General features: G+C 44.7%; 1 protein-coding gene across 2 annotated transcripts in view; it reads right to left on the bottom strand.

Moving 5' to 3' along the window:
- The window catches only part of cdin1 (CDAN1 interacting nuclease 1), a 54,820-nt gene that overhangs the window by 2,070 nt on the left and 33,493 nt on the right, over positions 1 to 19,257 (bottom strand). The window lies entirely within an intron of this gene.

Below are 19,257 nucleotides of genomic sequence, written 5' to 3'. Positions count from 1 at the left end.
AACTGAGAAGTCAAGTTCAGACTATTTAAACATTAGGTGATGTTTTCCACTTACTTCTATCTTTTGTTCTCTTCCCTCTCATCATTTTGTTGCTATTGTCTCTTACAGACGCTGCAGCTACTGTACACCTGAAGGTCTGCTGAAAGCTGCGGAAACAATTAAAATGGAGCAGTTCTTCACCGGGTAAATGCAACGTTATTTCACTGCTTCTCCTCACAAAAGCAATAAATCATCTTTCAAGCTATTTATTATGCCCCAAAGAGCCGACGGTGGCCCCTCTCTGCCTCATATAGATCATACCCATACTTTGAACATTAGCTGCCATGCATAAAGACATGTCACAGTTGAACTCTGAACAGAGAGCACCTCGGCCCCCACATGCGAGACCAGATCCAGGGGGCTGACAGTGCTCCAGTCCCAGACACTCTATCCTCAGACAGTTAACAGTGTTGTGGGGGCCTCCGGAGACCTAGACAGGAAGCTAGCCAACGGGCCATGGAGAGCACCAGAAGTTCAGCTCCAAGGTAAAGTTCATAAAACCTTGAACCTGTGATCAATCATTTCAGATATAAATACACACTCGCACACCCCATGGTGTTATTTTAATACTAATTACAGAATTCTTCAGTCTTCGATCTTAAAACTTCGACAAGGTATCTGAACCACATAAATTATAAATGAGTTCACAGCTATATGTGTGCTACTGACTGGGCCTTGAAGCAGTGCATGTTCTACATACAGTACCTGTATGGAGACAGACAGATGCACAAAGTAATTTGTGACTGTACGCCCCTCCCTCCAAGAGGCCCTTGCAGCGGTACATGCTGCTGCACCCCATCCCCGCATTCTACGTTTTACAGGGTGTGATTTACGGTGCTGTATCTATGAGCAAACAGGCCAAAGCTAACAGCCCTGGAGAAAGCCCACAGATGCACACTGAAAGTTCACCGCAGTGTCACACACATAGCTCAGCCTCTCAGCGCCGCGCAGAGCTCAAGCCCCCGAACTCTCATCGTTTCCATGGTGCACCGCTGCACACGGTCGCCAACTCTTAATATGGAAATGTTATGGAAACAAAACCTAAACATTTACATTAGATGCCTTTGGAAAAGGGGTTATGCTCTTCTTTTCATTCGGCCGCCGTGCTGTATGTATTTCCTGTGCTCTGGATGGCGAGGCTGAAAAGGGGAGAAAAGGGAGACCGGTCTGCGCAGAGTGGAGAGAGGCAACCTTCTGAAAAGGTTAAAACTGTACATCAACAGATAAGGCGGCGGCGTGCGATACATCATGTCCCAGGTCTGTCTGGGGAGGCCGAGCACAAATTGAAACAAGCAAAATTTTAAACACAGGGGAGCCATGTCACCACGGCCTTTCCATATCGTAAAGAAAATAAATGGTCTTTGAATCCTACTCAGAATTAATACAAGTTAATACTACAGGGACCATGAGGTAAAAAACCCGAGACTGGGAATACAAACAATAACACAGAGGGGGAAGGGAACGGTCAGGGGTCCAAGACTGAGCCTGATGGCTATAGTTTGAGAAGAAAAATTTCTAAGCATCTTAGCACTGTAAAGAGCAATTATAAATATACAGCATATGATGTGAAACGACCCTCTGAAGTTTGTGCGTTTCGCCTGTGGAAGGGACTGGAAGTTCAGTTTGAATTTGCCTGCAAATGATGGTTTATTATGTGGGCTGGCTCATCTTAACCTGCCGTGTGCTGATTACACACACCACCTCTCGAGTCAGAGTCAGCCATCTTCCAATAAACACCTAACTACGTAACGAGTTGGTGAAATTGTTTGTGAAATGGAGCTAATTTCAGCAAGTGGGCCACTTGACGAGCCGGGGCGTGGATGGCGGCTGCCAGCCACGCTTTCGTTAGTGTTAATGAGCGGGCGGCGGCGGTCGCATTTAAAGCAGGTGCCAAGCAGCTTACCACGGCAGCTTAATGAGAGCAAAGGCACTCAGGAACAAACATGCACACACAAACACACACACAGTGAGTCAATGAAGCCTCACACAGAGCTGAGCACTAAATTAAATCCATGCATCTTAAATCCACAGAGCTCCAGTAAAATATTAACAGTAAAAACTAAAAAACACAATAAAATCAAGAATGTGCAAACACGCTTTCTGGATTTTATTGATGCCCTTCTGGTCGTCTGAGAAAGCTGATGTTGATAAAGGTCAGACCCCTTCAGCCCACACCCAAAAAAAAAACCCCAAAAACCTTTCCACTGAACACACGGATCAAGGCTAATTTGATCTGCCACGCTTGGTGAGAAAAAGCTTGAGTAAAACTGGAGGCCGAGCACCTCTGCCAAAACCCATTACACAACATGATGAATTATCAATAAAATCAAGACGAATTCACGCTCGACTCTAAAACACCGTCACTTCATTTTACATACCACACAGACCCATTTTAAACAAACGCCCCAGCAATGATTTAGACAGCGTAAGCCTCCACCTGAGGCTGAACTCTGTGTCTCTGAGGTCTCTCCACAAAGACCTCTTTGTGTTCAGCATCCATACATCAGGTCACAAGGTAGGCCCCGTAAAGCACTGCCAAACATTAGCTTCAGTCGGCCTTTTCTCTACTCCATGAAACGCAGGTATGGAACCTGCTCAACGTCTTTTAAGACAGAAAGCATTCAGAGTTATCGGGGTGAGAGCAATAGAGGAATAAAAGTCTCTGTGTCAGAGACAGAGGAGCTAAGTTCATAGCGAAAGACAGAGATAAAATGTGTGTATTAGTGACAAATGGCCTGTTCTTTCATGGTCAGTCCATACAGCATGCTCCCTGCAGGCAGTGGCGGGAGTAACTAGTTGCAGCATCGGTGTTAAATTACGAAATAAATGTAATCTGTTACAGTTACTGATCAGTTACGTCTTGACCTGGGTAACTAGTAACCTGTAAGCTATTACATTTAAAAGTAACCTTCCCAACACTTCCTACAGGAGTTATGCACAGGGTCAGATAATGGTTGTGTGATGTGTTTGTATGTTGGGAGTTTCAGAGGGGGGCAGTGACCCAGAGCCTGCACGCCAGGTGATATGGCCCCACTGCTGATCACCACATCCAGCTTGAGTATTTTAATGGCCTCGCAGTAGCTGTTTGCAGCAAGTCAACCAGCCTGATGATGAAGACGCCCTGATAACACAAGCTTCCGTGCACACAAATAGGATATTTAAAGGCTGACTCTGCCCAGAGGGGTGTCCACGAACAGGGCGGTAAATAATCTGTTGCTGCAAACTATACATCCACCTGTCCATACGTAACAGGAGCTGAATGGAAGAGTTAACCTCCCACAGACGAGTTATTAACACAGAGCTAAGAATAGAACGCCTTCTTTTCTTTCTCCACCTCCCTCTTTGTGGTGAAGGAAAAGTCCCAGCTCTGCTCAGGTATGTTAAACATAAATACAAGGCGGCCGTAGCACACAATCGTATGTTAAATGAGACGCCCAAACCTGCACAAGCATCGTAATTAAGGTGGAATAGAGGGCAATAAAAAGGCAAAGCATCTTCCGCCAGGTGTAATTCTCCCCGACATTTTTATGTTTTCTGTCAATGGGGTACGGAAATGGAACGTGGCGTGGATGTGGTTCGTCTTTGTCGCCGTTGGAGGCGTTTTATGCGCATGTATGTTTGTGTAGCGTAGTGTTAGGTCTAACATAGAGGCGTGGAGGTGTAATGTGTGACTATGAAGGGCGTGGGAGGTCAGGTCGACTCAGTGTGCTGTGAGCTGCATGTTGCACTAGGAGCTAATTTACGCTCACTGATGCGAGACGCCAGAGCAGAGACTGGAGGCATCCAGTGCTTCATGCGGTAACCACGGCAACCACTCTCTGACCCGCCACAAAACCAGCTCGACACCACCCACTTTTAGGTCAGGAGGCAGGAAGCCGTGCCAGCTGCAACATCACCATCTAAACTCACAAAAAATATACAATGACTTTTTGTAAGCGTCTATAATGCAACAGTATTTTATAAGGGATGTGGATTTGACGACAAAATAGGTATTATATGTCACCTTCGTTTACCTACAATAATCAAATAAATTCAGAAACTTAAATCATCAACTGTAATGCAGCCTTAGGAAGAAATAACATTTAGTAATCAAAATTTAGTCTAAAATTGGGACATAGTAGACACTTTGCCTGATTATTCTCATGACAGTGGAGTCAGTATTAGGACGATTGTTCACATGCACTGAAGAGGGATACACACTTTCTATGAGCACACTTTGTGGTGCTCATAGAAAGGAAATCCACAAATCAAACTATTATAAGCATTTTAATTAGACCAATTAATCTAAGATTTGCACACCAGTTATTTGACTTTTCTGAATAATTAATAATGCAAGTGATTTATTATTATTGTATTAATAACCTTTAGCTCCCAACACATTTAAGCTCCCCCAGCGTCAGTGTCGTATGGAACTCTGCAGCCTTTATCTCCCTCTAACGAATTATCACTTTCTCTGACCTGCGTCTCCCTCACAGCCTCCTATCACCTCGGCCACCTCCTCACATTAACCTAAATCTTATCACCTTGCACACAGACACACACACACACACAATGAGACAGATGCTTTATCAATCAACTGATTGATAACTTGGCTAACACATGATTATGTGAATGAGCACATGAGCTAGTAAGAGTCGGCTTTATTTCTATTTCGACACAACAGCACAACAGCAAGACATCGAAAGCTTGGCCTCGCAACGCCATTTGGTCCTGCTTAGGAGCCGCTTGTGCAATATCATGCTTCCCAAACATCCTCCAGCCAAAGGGAGGAGTCTTAATCAGTGTTTGGAACTTGTTAAGTCCCTTAACTGAGCATGCCGCCTACCACATTAGCAACACATATCTGTGGGACAAGTGTGTGTTGTGTGTGTAATGCTTGCTGGCCCCCCCTCAGATCTGCGGCGTCACGGTCCAACGCGCTCTGACACACTCCGGTCTGCTTTGGATGTGGAGCGAAACCAAACAAGGTGTGGTCTGGCTTTGGCTTTGTCTGTTTAGTGTTCAGAAGTGGGTCCAAACAGCATCCAGGACACAGCGTGTGACAAAACAACCTCCCAACAACAGCGCTACAAGGATCCGTATCAAAGTTAAGATGGAGTCATGGAACAGTTTCAGACAAAGCCTTTCTGTGCGTCGTTCCAGAGTCACTTTTAAATCCAGCCTTTGTAATGTGAATGTAATAATAAGAACACTCCCTCTCTGTGTTATTCTCCGGTTGCGAGGGGGTGAACATTCAGACGGTCAGAGCTCACCTGATCTCTTCTCAGATATCGACTCCCCATCCTCTATAATGACCCTCTACATCATGAAAATGGCTTGATCTCTTCAGTTATGACACACTGAGTGGGTATTCATTAACACTTGATGCTGATTTTATTAAATTCTATTATGGCAATGGCTGCAAATGGTGTCTCCTTTGCAAGTACTCTGCTGAAATCATGAGTAGGCAATACTCTGCGCGAGTGTAAATACATTTTAAACGCATGCAGCGCGCGGGATTGAGATGACCTTCATTATATCTGATATGGGAAGTAAAAATAACAGAAGAAAAAACGTCTCCGAGGCTTGGACTGTTTTCAGATGAGGCTTATTAGTCTCCAAAGCCAAACACTGGCCACAGCGCTAATTCGGAGATCTGTCCAGCGAGTCCCTGTGGCCTTTGATGAGTCCCCATGTCTGTAAGTTCTGCTTGGAGACAGGAAGCTCCCCGTTGTGGCACAGGCTGGGGGCTGGGGGTCTGTGCAGACGGAGAGGACCGCAGCGTCAGGGGGATACATGCTCCTTTAACCTGTTATTGTGAACTCCCAGCAGCCCTGGCCGATAATTGCCACCTGTCTCTGGGGAAGCACAGTCAAAGGCAGGCAGAGGGACAGCCATTTTGTGTCTGCCGCTGCTCCTCGCTCCGCGCAGCCCTGGTCCTAGTCCTGCCCTTAACCCTGGCGGCTAATGTGTTTTCAATTTAGGATGATCCCCCACTAAAGGCGCGGCCCTAATCAACAACAGTTTGTACTGTAACCCTATCTGCCCTTGCGAGGGCAGCGTCAGCCTGACCGGGCGCCTGCTAACCTGGTGTGTCCAGCAGTGGAACAGCGTTATGTGTGTATATATGGATGATATCATGTTTATATGTGAGGTCATGGGATGTGTGTCTGATACTTGGCTGTTTGTCTTCCACAAATTGAAACAAACATAGAAACATCCACACGGCACGCAACAGCGGGCTCGCACACAAGCAAGCTGCACACCCTAAGTCATTTTACAAACTAACTGCACACATTTCATGATACATGTGGACAAATTCAACGAAAGCCACCAGTCTATTTTTAAATGCACATTATTTTGGGAACATCTAACAGGAATGAAGGCTGGAACAAAAAAAGGGAGTCTCATTTCTGAAAAAGCCACATGATCTCTCCATTAGGTTCAGGACTCAATCTTAAATTCTGCCACTGTGAGGGCTGAATCAAAAGTTAGGCATGGAAAGGCAGGTGTGAATGTTTGTTGTGTAGGGCCTCCTGGCCTCTGCATCCATGAGCAGAACCCTGCCCCAAAATTAGAGCGTGGCCTCTAATGTCTCCCTGGGAGAAAAAGAGGCCTGGCTTTCGTCCAAGTCAGCACCTTTGGAAGTGCAGTCGTGTTACCACCACTAAATCAACATGTCAGCGCCCGGCCCAGTGAACTTCTTCACCCAGACTCCACCGCTTACAGCTACCCCACACACCTAATGAATTGGTGTGAATGCCCATCTGTCTGCTACAATGAAAAGGGAAAAGGAGATATGAGGAGAAGCAGGAGAAATATTTATTTTTCAGCTGTTGCATAGAACATTTGCAGCCCGCCGACACGACGATGACACAGGAACACTGTATTAATCCTGTTGCTTAAACAGAGAACTGCTGTGACAAAACAGCCTAAGCCAGGTTAAGAAATCCTTGCCATCAACCTTGGCCTCTCAGTCCAAAATGGAACTGTCCCAGTTTAAGGGGGGTGAGTTTGGAGACGGACGCAGGCGGAGGGCGACAGAAAGCCGTGTGCTTACTCGGCAGTCTGTTTACATTCCTGAGGGTAATTTTAGCCCTTTGAGGGGGGAGCAGAGCAGGGGGGCCGTCATGTCGTTTGGGCTTGTCAGTGGTCGACGGGCCAGCCGGCGCAGTGGCGGCACCTGGACATGTGGGTGGTACACAAAAACACACACAGGCACAGACCTCCAGCAGACAAATCACTGGAACTGCTATGTTTGTGCTAATCAATTATTTACCAGGTTTAGTAATATGAAATTTTAATCTTCTACATAATATCAATGGCTACTTTGTCTGTCACTGGACAACCGAACAGAGACGCAAGCTAACGATGGGGCCTAGTGCAAAACCACAGCGGCGAGGGTGTAGTCTTGCTAACAGGCCCACCGCAGAGCGCCATTAGCTTTAGCCAACACAGGATATCCCCAGTGTTTTCACTGATGATCTGGGGTGCAAATCTAATTTCATTGTAGTTTTTAAAAATCTGCTATGCAAACAAAACAATAATCCTACTGCAAGAATCGCTCAGGGCTTCTGTGCGCGTGTTGGGATTTGTCTTTTTATTACTTCCAGCCCAGAGAGTCCCTTCAAAGGGCAAGAAAGCAAGATGTCCATATGTGTCTGCGGCGCTTGTGTGTCAGTGCATGTGCAAGAGAGAAGGAGAGAGAGAGATAGAGAGAGAGAGACTCGGAGCTTATCGAAACTAATTAGGCGAAGGATCAGGGTGGAAGTTAAATACTGGGCTACATGTAATGAAAGAAGCAGAGTGGGGGACATCTAGGGGTCAGGCCCACACCAAACAGTGGTCCTCAGGCAATCTGGTATTGATTTTCACTCGTTTGGGGATGAAGGTGGATGGGGGTGTGTGTGGGTGTGTGTGTGTGTGTGTGTGTGTGTGTGTGTGTGTGTGTGTGTGTGTGGGGGGGGGGGGGGGGGGGGGGGGGGGGGGGGGGGGGGGGGTGTCATGGAGAGAAAGAGGGAGGGAGAGAGCCGGGGAGAGGCAGTCGAGCAAAGTCTAAGGGTCTTGTGAGTTGTCAACTTGACAGTTTAACCCCTTTTGGAGGAGAACAAACAAACAGAGGGATCTCCTGGGCTGACAGCGTTGATCTGTCATAGCGATGACACTGCAAAGCCCCACACAATGCCCACACGGGAGAGGAGAGTGAGGAGGAAGAGGAGGGAGGGTGGGTTGATACAGATATGCAGAGGCACATTCCTTAAGCCTAAGAAGATAGGGCTGTGCTCTGCTTAAGATCCGCGAAGCCTGGACTATGAATATCTGCACCTTAAAAGAATCCAGGAAAGGCTTTTCACAGAAATGCCTCAATTTTGGAACAAATGTGCATGATTTTTCTTATTAAAAGTGTTCTGTAAATGTGGTGAACAGCGGAGAGCACACTTTATGCAAAACGGGCTCGACCATCAGTTACATTTAGGTCTTCCCCCATGTCAAAAAGTTTGGCCGTCTCCAATAAAGCAGCATGAGGTGAACGTCCGCAACCACACAGACACGCAGATGTCAGCGCTCCTCTCTTGTCACTCAATCTGTGAAGGCCGTCACCCCGAGCACCTTCCCTCTCATGTCCTTAAACACTTGAAAACCCCTTTCACTTTTCCCCCCTCAGACCGCCTCATCGCTTTGTCACATTGCCAAAGGGGACTCCATTAGCCTGGCCATGCACAGAGCCCCCAACTCTCACTTACACTTAACACACACACACACACACACACGCACACACACACACAGAGAGGCGGATACGCGTAGCTAAGGCTGTCCACATCAAATTAGAGTGGCCCCTATTGTCCCCATTACGGCCTGGGAATGCTCCATCATGACGGATGCTACGGGGTCCCTCACTTGTCAGGAGTTGTCAGACAGATAGGGAGTCTGGATACACACAGCTGACAGGTAATCTTAATGTCTTCAATTAGGCCAATTAGGCCTGTCATAAACAATTCGATAAGTGCTCGACCAACACAAACAGATAAACGCACGCACAGGCGCACACAGATGCACACACTCACACGCCGAGGTCTGCAGGGTATTAATGAGAAGGGTAATGGGTATATCAGCGGATGGTTGACTTGTCTTTTGTTTCAGGGAGTGGTGTGTCCCCATCCTTTGCTCTCAGCTGTGCACTGCTGGCTGCTACCTGGTCAGTTCAAATTGTACCATCTCCTTTCATTAGCGCATCGCAGGCTGAGAATCTGAAAGGCTGTGACAAAATTCATTTGAGACGAGTGGGAGCAGATTGCCTGAAGCAGGTGCTATAAGGGAGATAAAACAAAAGCAGCACCTTTGAGAAGCTGTGTGTGTGTGTGTGTGTGTGTGTGCATGCATCTGTGTGTGTGTATGTGCGCCAGGCTTTTCCCTGGTCTTCACATTCTGTTCTCTTCCTTGCTGTGGTAAATGGGTAATGACACAAAAGTGCTTTTGAAAAAAAGAAAGAAAGAACAGGGACCAGAGAGGAACCGGCCCAGAGCACACTCGGAGCGTTTACAAAGCTGTGGTGAAATCTAAATATTGTTTCTAGCGTGACTAAACAGGCCAACACCTTTCTGTGCAGAAGATGTGTGATTGCTAACACTGTTTGATTTGGTCTCTCCTTTATAATATCTTATCGCCGAGCAACGGTGACACCCACACTACATCCCCTGCTTTTGTCCCCTAACCGTTTCTTTAAATCCGTCTATTTGCGTTCACTATCAATTTCTTTCTCTCGAGGTACACAGGACACGTTTCAGGAACCGTCAAGCATAAGCTCATGTTTAAAACAGAGATTCCACAGTTTGCAAACACAAGACCTGAGCAAAGTTAGCATCAATATTTGAACAAGAACTTCACATCAACACTGCCTTGATCTTATGTACAGAGGCCTTGAAATGCCCCACATTAAGCAACAACGCTGGCACTCTCAATGCAGGGCTTATACTCCACTCTCTGGGCATTCACAGCAATGTTGTACAAAGGCAAGGAAAAAAAAAAGAAGAACAAAATACAATCAACACAGCAGAATTCAGTTAAAAATGAGGCGATATGTCGAATGGGGGAATCCCAAGGCACATTTTCATTCAGTCCGACTGGGACGAGACAGACAAACCAACTGCTATCAGTGAGATCTGTGATGGACATCTAACTCTACTTCTGATCTTTACCTCAAGTGACGGCTGGAATGCCATCTGAGGAGGAAAAAAGAAAGAAAGAAAGAGAAAAGCCGTCACCGGGAAGTTGTAATAGGAAATTGCTCTTGGCAACTATTTGTTCAAGCACCAGATTTTTTTCATCTTTATGCCAACCCAGCGAGCCCCCATTGGAAAACAGGGCAGGTCCCCCTAATGAGTAATCTATTTCAAAGCAGTCGTGTCTGGGCATGACAGTTTACTGAGAGGCTTGAAGAACTGGTAATTACCAGTGTTACGGGGCAATTAATGCATATTACACTGCGGCACTCATGGCGGTGACTGTCAGCTCCCCAATAAAAATGAGCACTCTTCAGCTAAAGGGTGACATTAATTGGGCCCTTAATGACTATGCAGAGGAACCAAGCCAAATAGGAACAAAACAGGGGACTCGCTCTGACTCCAGCAGAGGGCTGGAAATTGGACTAAAAATGAGATTAATTGCTGTTTAGAAAAAAAAAGAAGGGAAAAAATGTGGTGAGGGGAAGGGGGAGAAAAAGGTTGGAATTATAGGGTGCAGAGAGCAAGGGCTGCTCATACAAATGACAATTCAATTAATTATTTTATGCTGTATTTTCTATACCTTAAGGAGTGCAGACAGGCCTCAGGCTTGTTTCAAGGGCTTTGTCTTGATATGTTGCTCATTGCATAAACAGCTACATGCACAATCCTCAAAGCACCCACACACAGCGTCATGGTGCATATGCTCCATATAATGAACACATCTAAAATCTTCATTTAAGTGAAAAGAAGCGTCCCACATAGCGAGAGGAAGGCACATATATGTGTGCATATATAAAAAAAATTCTTATCTATATATAGCTGTGATGAATGTAAAGGATATTAGGCAGTTAGGTCCTCCATAACACAGCATAGAGAAAAATCATCTTAAGAAGCAAGTATGGAGAGTTTCTGGGTTACACACTTTCCTCTGAAGCCTAAGGCCTTACGTATCTTTCCATTAAAAACAGTCCATAAAAACATTAAGCAAAGCTTAAAAGTAAATCTGCCAAATTGCAGGCCTTCCACCCCCAGAAATGTTTGTTTAGAGGGAGATCAAGGATGTGGTGGAGACATGAAGTAATTCTGATTAATGTTGCTGAAGCTAGGCACATACTGAACACCACCTGAATATGCAAGCCCCAAATCATAAAAATATCAGCATGCAAAACATGCCATCATTTGCATACATTTTTGATTTTGGATTTCCTTGCTATTTAAATATGCAGTTAGAAATAGTCCAGCACTGCCTCTTGCGCTGTCACGCTGCACACTCACGCTGTCATTGGTCCTGATAGAACTCTTCCGCTTCAAAGGGGGCTTTGCAATGGAGAGGAGAATGAGCAAATATTTGAATTGCAAAAACACATCATCTTGCGGGGAGAGAAAATTCAAGACAACTTTTTAGAGTTAAAGACACCCCCAACCCCCAGCAAGCGAACCCTCTGCACACAGCGCAAAAAAAAGTCAACATATTCATAGCGTAAGCACTCTCTTCGCTAATTTACCATATCCAAATTTGTGTAATGGGATATGACACATTTTAGAAGGGATTGCGGAAAAAAAACTTTAATTTGAGGAGAGAACCATAAAATGTTTAAGCTGCCCTTGTATTTAACTGAAATCCACCACACAAATCCAGGTTCTCAGACAACCTGACATGGGTTTGATTACAGACTGAAGTGTAATTAGCTACTTAAGTTCTCCTCTGGTAGGTTGGAGTGAGCAGTCTCACCACCGTAGCTAGCTATTCATGCATAACTAAAAAGACCTTTAGATACTACAGGAATACCGTTACCCTCAGGATTCAGCAAAGCCAGTTTACAGCCATTTACATGTAATCACTCCTGGAGAATATCTGACAGCTTCCAACTTTTGCAGAAGTTAGCGGGGAAAAAAAGGGCAATAAATAATCTTCATGACAAATCAATAATATGACTCATAGCATATTTGAAGGTACGAGCTCCCCAATTTGATGCCAGGATAAACAGAACATTAAAGCCAAAAGTTACAAGTCTAGCCACGAAGGCCATGAACAACATTAACAGCAATAAATACCCATCTTCAGACATCTGAAAAAACACCCCTGCAAAGGGGGAAAACTGTGTTTATGATTGTAAATTTATTTACCACAGGCTGAGAGCTACCTTGAATTTTAAATCGGGGAAAATGTGAGCATCTCAAACACATATTCAGAAAATGTCTGGGACACATGGAGAATTACTGCGAGATGCAAAATAAACTGTGGAAAGGACAGGCAATCAGCTACTGGTGGAAAAATATCAAGGCTATTTTTTTTCAGAAGCATGTCAAAGCCTTAAATGTTAGACAAACAGTTTGTGGATTCCATACAATAATTAGAGGATCAAATTAAGTTTACCCAGTTACTGTAATTCCAAATTATATCTAAACATCATTCTCAACCTGTAATCACAGACTTAAAATGCTTAAGTCTTGTCATCTCTGAACACACAGTTAGCATTACCCGCAGCTCCTCAGCACACTGTCCACATCACACCTCCCACCAGTCCAACCCTCCCGTGGCCTCAACTCCTTGTGACTCGCCTACAACTTGGAGACAGGTCTGAGCAGAAATCAAACCTGAATGATGGATAGCTTTACTGCACAATGACCTCTGTCACTGGGCTCTTGCCCTAAATCAATGCTGGCGATAAGGGCCCACCTTGGTATGTTCACCAACAGACCTTATCTATGGCAGGAGGAAGTGTGAGTAATAACTAAAGACAAGCCACGACAAAACCACTAACCCCACCTTGTCAAACATAATTTACAATGTATATCCCTCTGCCCCCCCTTCTGGTGCTGTTAAAACAGTAATTATGAGAACCAAAGAGATTTGGGACTGTGTGTTTGGCAGATTAACCTGTTGTAGGACGGTTGGAGAGCTTTGCACACATCTCTGGTCCAAGCAGGGTTCACATTTTAAGTAAACTGAGAGACGGATCGTACACTGAGGACTGACATACCCGACTCATTGTATTCTGGCATGCTCATACACATTCATTCACATAATTATGAATAAGATCCTTAAATTTCACTGTTGTCAGATCTGTGTTTCAGCGATGCACGCAGGGAGAGGTTGGAAGTTGAGAGGAGGGCTGACAGGATGTAGGAGCAAAGACTTTATGAAGATTACAGCATTGAGAACTCTAAGACCTTTCAGTGGTTTTTCATTCGAGTGTGTGTGCGTGTGTGTGATATATAGCGAGGCACGGAGAGCGCAGCGAGAGAGCGAGCGTGCTTCCAGGCAGTCGCATCAGAACGAGAGGGAGAGACCAAACATGACATCAAATGTTGCAATTAGCTGACCCCTTTCTCCCAGAGTCACAGTTTGAAAAGCTCTGCCTTTAAAACCCTGATTAAAATATGTTTGCTTTCTCATTCAAAATGACATTTGACAAGGTTAGCAATATTTCAACTAACTGCAAAAACATTCTTGAACTGCCATTCTTTTGGCAGTTCAAAGTTTCACTTGAGCGGGTATTGTTTCACCCGGGCAGCTGAAGCTAAACGTTTTGCGATCATTATTCAGAGAATTTATCCCCTTTCTAATTCAAACCACAACGAATATTTAAAGCAGAGCCAGTAGTCTTTTCTCTAACCGCGAGCTCTATCCTTAGCAGGGACTCAGGGGGGCTGAGGACTGTCAGCAGCTCCGGGGATAGAGTTCCTCAAACTGTTAAACCCCCTCATCACCAAATTAGGAGAGGTGTAGTCTGTAGTCCGATGGCTTCTCCAACGGAAAAGCATTCTAAAAAGCAAAGTAAGATGTAATTTAATGGTGCATGACATTATAATATGTGATAATATTTTTTTTGCAGGGGTATACTGCATTTCCAGCTTTGTTCTAATATTGACATTGAGCCCAAGTTTTAAAAACAAGGCCTTCAAGGAGTCAGCGAACTTAAATAAACAAAATGTAAATGGTGTCTGAGACTGTCTTTGTCGGAGCGCCTTCATGACAAAACAAGCTGAAGATAAACAACGAATCAAGCGAAGGGATCAGAACTGGTCAGGCCAAAACTCTGCGTAAAGTTAATAGTTTTCACATCCATTCCAGTCGCAGGAGAAGAGAATGTGACGTGTCGGGCCGGACAGTGAGCCGGCCCAGGCTTAGCTGCAGCTGTGCTCAAATTGAAGTGGCACTTTCTATCAGAGGCCTTTCGCCAGACAGCTCTATTCTGCCCTTTCACTTGTAACCTCCATGACACACAGACGCCTTTTACAAAAAATAAGAGTGGTCATTTAAAACACACAGCCGTCATTGAAGAGACAGATTCTGGGTTTAACGCGAGGGGGAGGGCGAAGATTCATGGCGCGAACGTGCCAGCCGATAGAGATATCACTCAAAATGAGGAATAGATTTCTCCGACGTCTTCGTGGCGGCCGTACAAAGAGGGCGGCTCAAAGCCCCAAACTCTGCGCAGAGTTTATATTTCACTTGTTCAGAAATGTATGCCTCTGTTATCTTGCATCAGTCCAAAGGAAAAGGATTGGGTATCGCCCGTTTCAACTTCCCGCCTATGATGAAACGTTACATCGACAGCGGACAGAGTTGGAATTTGGATCATATCATTACCCTGTTAACTCCTTAAGCCCTTGTCACAAAGGTCTGGTTTATGGTGCTCATTTAAAATACATAACAGAGAGCAAAAAACATATTAGCATTATTAACACAAGAGGGTGGAAAGAATATATTAGCAGTCACATTGAGTGCACATTTATTCAAGAAGTTTTAATAGGGTTCAGTGGCCAAATGCATTTTTTTTCTAATCATTTACAGACCTGACAGAGCTTGCGGAGACAAATCTGTTGACCTGATAGATCTTGTACATTAACCCCCAGAATTGATGAGCGAAATCAGAAGGTCAGCGCCTGGACACAGGCTCCTCATGTGTCTTTGATTACACACTCCCACTAAGGGATAGGCAGGCAGAGATGTTTAAACTATCAGGCAATCAGACCGCCGCGAGACGTGAAACTCAAACCAGAGACGGGAGAGGGCTGCCTGGGAACAAAGATGGGGAAAAGAGGGTCCTGACGAAGCTCTTTAACAAATGCCAGGCCGGTAAGGAAAGGCTCAGATGTGCTTGTATCTCTTTCAGCGTTCCTGGCAACAACGCAATGAAGTGAATTAATTTTGAAATATAAAGCAAAGTTCACATAAACAAATGCCTGTTCATCTGGGATTTAAATTTGGGTATTAATGGTACATCAATCAAAGTGACTGCCATGAGGTGCAATCAGATAAAGGCCCTACATAGTGAGGCACACAATTCAAACCATATATCAGTGTTGTTCTGGGACGTGAATGAGGTCAGACGGTGAATGGAAAAAATTTAAAAACCTGCTTAGCTAAATGTAGAATGATGGGTGCAAATTCAGAACAGCATTGTTGCTTTTGACGTCATTCACTGTGGAACGGATACAGAAGCTGATTACTGATGCAGGTTTCTACCGATTTGTTCAAAATCTTTCTGTTATTCTCTAAAACATCATCTTGTTTACTGCATTACCTAAGAAGAGGAGAGGCTTGTCCTCTTGGTTTAGAATATCAAAGGCTTTGTTATATGTATGGTAGAAATCACAAAAAGCTTTCTGCAGCCAACACACACACAGGTCAAGCTGAGCCAGGACAGCACTCAATACTGACGACAGTACCATAAACACAGGTGCATGTACTTGAACTAGATGTGTGTGTGCGTGTGTCTCTTTTATAAGAGATTGCATTTCTGATAGTAATATATTTGTTCCAGATTACCATTATTTATACAGATATTCATTAAGCACTGCCGGGAATTACAAGACGAGGAAAAGATTTAAACGTACAGAGAGGATCGACAAGAAGCTGAAATCACAGGAAAGGAAAGAAAATAAGGATGGGTGGTAAAAACAACAACAACAACAACAAAAGAAACAAGGTTACGTGAGGGACAGTGGACCTATAAAAAGAAGCCCACTGTCTAGATTATCTATAAGGAACCACTTATCACAAGCGACCAGCTCCACACAGTGACTGATGGGCCTCCACAGACCATGAGTACCAGCACATTATCTGGTACACACAGAGCTGCTCTTTAAACACAACGGCAGAAATATGAAGCATTGTTTCCTTGGCTGTCATTTGGTAAAAAACATCCTATTTATTCTTGGTCTGAAATAGAAAGAGTGTTTACTGTTTTTGGGCACAGGAATACACAAGACAACGTAGACCAACACGAAGGTGAAGATAAATTGGCTAAACTAAACCATTAATTTTGCAGCATGTAAGAGACCACTGATTTAAACTCATGGTTCAATTAAATCTTGAAGCGTACTATTACAAATGAGCACAAGCAACCTACACCGTGCTGTACCATGCATGAAGCACTGCTGCTCAACCCAATAAAATAAATAAACCAGAGAAAAAAAAAAAAAATCAAGAAAATCATAATCTCCCAAAAAGCTGTTAAACACATGCCATGTCATGAAATCGCGTGTCCAGAACTAAAATATGCATATATGCATTCCTCCTCTATACACGTGAACCATGGTTGAATAAAAGCCATCTTCCTCTTACCAAATGCCTTAAAACAAAATGCCAGGACCATGATGGTTGCTAGAAGAACAAAAGACCAGATTCAACTGTGAATTTTGTACCAGTAAGGAAAATGTTTGTGTTTTTTTTCAGCACTTGGTTGCATTTATTTCCCGAGACAGGCCACAGGGCTCACGGTCCCGTGCTCTCCTTAGGTTGTGGGAGGACACTGGAGGAATCATGTGATGACTCCTGGCTTTCCTCATCCACCTCTACAGAGAGGTTAAGACACAGTTAAGCCCTTTAGTTGGGCAGCATCAAGATGCTTTTGAAGCGGCTGTGGAGGTGCATGAAATAAAATACTTAAAAGGCCTCATGAACCAAAGCACCAAAGCCTTGAAAGCATTAAATATTTGTGTTGTAGCTTTATGTCTAGGGAGCTTAAATGAGTGTGTGTACATTGACTGAAAGGACTACCTTTAGCCTTTATGATAGATTCAGCAAAATGCAGGACTATAACTTTCTCATGATAATAGACATCCCTATAATTATCTTTGCATTTCTCTTTGTAGCTTTCTACAGATGCGAAGATAACCAGCAGGCTATGAAATGTGCACACAGGTCTGTGCGTGGTGCAAAGGAAGCACCATGTATTGTGTGCAGGACCTATTTGTCTAGTGTCGAGGAAATATCACTGCAGGTTTAACGGCACATTGGGTGTAACGTGGACCTGAATGTCTTTTGAGGGTCAGGCAGCCATCGAAATTCTCCTGTTAGATTGAGCTTTAAAAGAGCCATTCGAATCCTTGCCCACTGCTCTCTGTGCTTTTGACAAATGCTGCTGACTTCTTCCTGGAATGAAACCCAGAAGGTCACTGTAGAGGGGGAAACAAGAAGGCAGCAAAATCAAGAAAATGAGGGGGGGTGTCTCTGTAGGTCTGATAACATACATCATGAAAGCTGACAGGAAATGTACGTTAATCTTTTAAAAAGTCCCATAGCAAAACAGGAATTCACAGAGCAGACATGCTTGCACCTCATTTTACTTGAGGCTTTCTTCTCCATCTCACAGTGTCACAGGCAAGCAGAAAGACAGGAGGAGGGATACGTATCGCTGGGGTGCCGCTTTCCGTCCCGCTCCTCGTTTATACACACAGCGGCCGTGTCAAAGCTGCTCTCACACTCAATGGTAAATGACAAATTTGGATAATGCACACATACAACCCTACAAAAATAAATAGGAGACATGGAGGCTTAACCAGAGCTAAATCCTGAGGCTGCTGGAGACCTGAGAGTGCGGATTACACCCCAGACGCCTTAAACAATGCACCCAAATGTGCATCCTTAAAAGCATGAAATCCTTGAAGCATCAGAGCCGACTTGTCATTTGCCATTAATATTCCAAGTTGCTTGTGCTTTGGGGGCCAGCATTGCACTTCTGTGTGCTGATGTGCCCTTAAACAAACACTTGTAAAGCCCTAAAGGAGCCACCATTGTGGATAGCTATTTTTCTAGCTGTGGAATATTCTACGAGAGGATGTCATAACAAAGGAAACAATAAAAGAGGCCACGTTCCTGCGCAGCATGGGGTATCCATAACTATAAATAGGAGGAAGGCAATGTCAGAGGCGGTTTACCAGGAAAACTGATATTTGTGCTCTAAAAAAAAACAGAGGAGATTAAGCTCAGACTAGAATTTTCCTTGCATATTAAGCAAACAAAAACTGCAACCTTTAACACCCTGAAAAGCCACCTCATCAACATCACAATAGAAAGGCTTGTATAAGGAAGAAAGCAAACTGCTGGTAGGTGCGATGTTACGCCCCACCCTTGGGCAGTCTTACGGGACAAACAACACTCCACCACTGGCCAAAACCACAGAAAGATACCTTCAAAACAACCAAAACCATGGGTTTTATTAACAGAAGAGTTACAAGCAACCATAGATCAGGACTGCCAAAAAGGCACAGCATTACAAAATGCCAGGCTGAGAGGCAGCAAGACCAGCAACCCCCCCCGCCCACGCCAGAAGCCTCTCTGTTCTGATGCTGGCACAGGAGCTTTTAAGTGCCTCATTCCCCAGCCAGGTGCGAATCATTCAGAAATCAGATGTCGCACACCTGGGCAGAGCTAGAGAGGACAGGAAAGGAAGCAGCATAGGGAGCACATATAGCTGCAACAGCACTAATGCCGCTTTTTACGTAATTAATCACTGATTCTAGTGCAGATCAGTTATTCTTTAATGGCCACTAGTACAGTGGAGATTTTTTTTTTCCCTTCCAATTTTTCCCCGTTCTTTGTTGTGCACATCTCTGACGGGGAGGTGGGGGAAAGTGTGGCAGGGCACGGGTCTTGGAGGTGTCGCGTTGTCACCCCAGAAGCGCCAGCACCTGTCCTCAGGGATGGCCCTGTAATGTCCGGCCTCATTGGATCAGCCATGACCTGTGGGCGCCTTCTCTCAGGTGACATCCCCTATCTGCT

This window comes from Chelmon rostratus, chromosome 15, assembly GCF_017976325.1.
Source record: "Chelmon rostratus isolate fCheRos1 chromosome 15, fCheRos1.pri, whole genome shotgun sequence".
NCBI classification, from domain to species: domain Eukaryota; kingdom Metazoa; phylum Chordata; class Actinopteri; order Chaetodontiformes; family Chaetodontidae; genus Chelmon; species Chelmon rostratus.
The sequence above is the reverse complement of the archived record's forward strand: the minus strand, read 5'-3'. Positions and strand labels throughout refer to the sequence as shown.